Consider the following 3,405-nt stretch of genomic DNA (forward strand, 5'->3'; position numbering starts at 1 on the left):
CAAAACCACTAAAATTAATGCAATCTTTAAAAATATTCTTCTTTACTTCTGGGCATCAGGCAGTCAAACTGTTTGCGTGATTGTAATCAGCAATGAGTCCTCTACCTCAATTGTGATATCCATGGCCCCAGGCATAGGGGTTCTAGTGCTAGGGCGGGGCTAAATAAGTAGGTAGTGAAAATGCATTATTTCTTTGAAAATCTTCTTCTCTGCTCCTGGGTATTAAATTAACTAAGTACATAGTTATGATGAGCAAGAGTGCTTCTACCAAAATTGTGAATTTTATGGCCTCAGGGTCAGGGGTTCTGGTGTTTGGGTGGGGCTCTATTGAGTATATAGTGAAAATATATGAATTCTTTGAAAATCTTCTCTGCTCCTGGGTATTAAATAAACTAACTAAGGCCTAGTTATGGTAAGCAAGAGTGCCTCTACCAAAATTGTAAATTTTATGGTCCCAGGGTCAGGGGTTGTAGTGCTAGGGCAAGGCTCTATAGATTATGTTCTTTAAATACATGAATTCTTTGAAAATCTTCTTCTCTGCTCCTGGGTATTAAGTAAACTAAGTCCATAGTTATGATGAACAAGAGTGCCTCACCAAAATTTTGAATTTTATGGCCCCAGGGTCATATAATTTTTTAATAGATGAAGATTCACTCCCACTAAAAAAGAGACAATCACTGATAAAATTTTTTTTTCCGCTGGTTTGAATACAGTACTACAAAACCCATTATTATAAATATCTGTACAAGTTGAAGGTCAAGCACCAAGTTTTTCGTCAGATCCATCATGGTTTAACTATCAAACTTAGCGAGTGTCAAGGGCTGTCCGCTCTGCCGTCTCCACCTAATTGCACAGGCTGGTCAGAATCCAGTGTTTCTCTAATGTAGGCAGCTTGCTGGTTCTTCAACACATCAACTATGGCAGGGTGTAAGTAACACTTATGATGGTTCATGTACATGAATGTCCTATAGGAGATGGTGGCAAGGTTCATAAAGTTAAACATCCTGATGTAGAATGGTGTAGAATTGGTTTGAAATTTTCCCCTCAATTTATATTTAGTACACTTATTCAACACGTTTGCATTGGGAAAAAAAGTCGTCACCCCACCCCCCACCCCCCAAAAAAATAATAATCGCTCCACAAAAATACCCGACTATACAGTATAAGAGAGAAGGTATGCAACTTCGGTTTGTTTACGTTGTACCCCAACTAACCTTTCTGTATGTATTAATTATTCTGTATTTATTTCATTTCACCTAGAGTGTCGGTCCACACTGTCTCTTCATATATTTCTGTCTCGGTCCATGCTTCCCATGGAATTGACTAAGAGTCTGCATCTCGTAAGAATCCCCTCACCAGCATTTCAGATATAATGTTGAAATTTCCTTAGGTAAACGCAACGGAAGTGCATAGAGAATGTTACACTTATTAGGATAACGTCCAAAAGAGTTTTTTCCAGAGGTAATAATCACTCTCGGGTGTTTTCATCAAAGGCAATTGTTACTTCCGTTTCGTTTACCTAAACGTAAACAAAACGAAGTTGCTTACCTTCTCTGTTATGTCGACTGACTTCGATCAATTAAATTAAAATAAATAGGAAAGTAAAACAGCGCATGCGCCAATTGCTGGTTTGATCGAATCTACTTTCGTTTAACTGTAGTTGTAAACAATTGCCCAATTTTTTTATTTATTCTTTGAAATTTTTAATGAGGAGAGTGAAATAGAGTGCGTACATGTTCATGAATGTACAGAAAGGAAGAAGAATGCTTATTTCAATATTCTTCAAAGCGAGACAGCGTTCCAAAAGAAGAAGGGTATGTTTTAAACGTGGTGGAGTTGATGGACGAACTGCAACATATGCAAAACCCATTTTCGAGTATCTAGAGAGCTCTTTACATCCATGTTAAATGAACTATCCAACACTCTCTATAGAAACGGCCAAGGTCCACCGATGAATGTGCCCCCGGACAAGCAAATGTTAGTTGCCTTATGGTACATCGCAAACACATCATCCATGAGAGAGGTGGCACGTGTTTTTGGACTTTTGGACTTTCAATGTCGACAGTACATGACATTGTTAAAGATGTTTGTGATGCATTTGTGCAGCTTGGTGACAGGGTAAGTAAAATAACAAAAAAAAGCTTCTTGTCTTTAGTAGTGAAAAGTTGTGATCGATGAACACTGATAAATTCAAAGGAAAAAAAAAACGTTGTGATCGATGAACACTGATAAATTCAAAGGAAAAAAAAACAACAAATGATCACTCTATGGGTCATTGTGAAAACTTAAATCAACTTAACATTTGAAAAAAAGCAATTGTGTAAGAGGTACAAGGTCATTGTGAAAGTTTTTAACAGGTGATACAGTGGCCATCCCCTGCACAACAACAGTGTACTGCAACAGAAATTCAGGATACGTGTTCATTCCCAGGTATAGTAGGTTTTATTGACGGGACACACATTCAACTTTCTAGTGCACTGCAAGGAGACACAGATTATTATAATAGGAAAGGGGTTCCTTCCATTCAGTTACAGATAAAATTAATTTGTTGGAGATATTTCACTTTTGTTTTCAATTTTGAAAACATACTTTGTTATATTAGTTCCATCTTAATTTATATCAGCTTTTATACTTATTCAGTGTTCATTATTGATATTTAGGTTGTTGTAGACCACAATTTGAAAATGTTGAACTGCTATACTGGTTGGCCTGGGTGTGTCCATGACGCACGAGTTCTCAGAAACTCTGGATTATTCCGCCGAGCTGAGGCAGGAGAACCAATAAGTTCTAATTCCTACATAGTATGTGATAATGCCCATTCACTTAGAAATTGGCTCATCACGCCATTCGAAAATGTTGGATAACTGACAAGACAGCAAATTAAATTTAACAAGAGACTCTCCAGTGTTAGACAAAACGTGGAAAGGACATTTAAAAGGAAGATTCAGGCGATTACGTGATATACCTCTGCACAGTCACAGAGAAATCTGTACCCTTATTTATGCATCTTGTGTGTTGCATAACTTATGTGTCCAGTATAATGATGACATTGATGGATTTATTGAGCAGGATATTGACAATCATCCTAATCAGTTTGAAAATGTCTATCAGAATGGTCATGCTGGGGTTGTTCGTAGACTTCAACTAGTAAATATTCCTTAACCAAATAAAAGAAAAGCAAATTTCAGTTTTTCTTTTCTTTTTTTTTTTAAATCAAATTTTGATTCTTAAAATATTGGATATTATAACTAGTACTAGTATTTAAAATTATATATGGAAATGAAATGAAATAAATGTCAAGTGATTTTATTACAATATAACACCCAACAGTTTCATTTTGGCATTGCAGCAGATACACTGCAGTAACATTTGTTATAATTATTAAGTGTCTCAAAACACTACAGA

At 36.2% G+C, this 3,405-nt stretch overlaps 1 pseudogene; it reads left to right on the forward strand.

Annotated features, from left to right (window-relative positions):
* Positions 1-1,743: 1,743 nt before the first annotated feature.
* LOC134261659 (putative nuclease HARBI1) lies at positions 1,744-3,162 on the forward strand (annotated as a pseudogene).
* Positions 3,163-3,405: the final 243 nt, after the last annotated feature.

Source organism: Saccostrea cucullata, unplaced genomic scaffold (assembly GCF_032062105.1).
Source record: "Saccostrea cucullata isolate Sc308-1 unplaced genomic scaffold, CSIRO_AGI_Scuc_v1 ctg3185, whole genome shotgun sequence".
Lineage (NCBI taxonomy): Eukaryota > Metazoa > Mollusca > Bivalvia > Ostreida > Ostreidae > Saccostrea > Saccostrea cuccullata.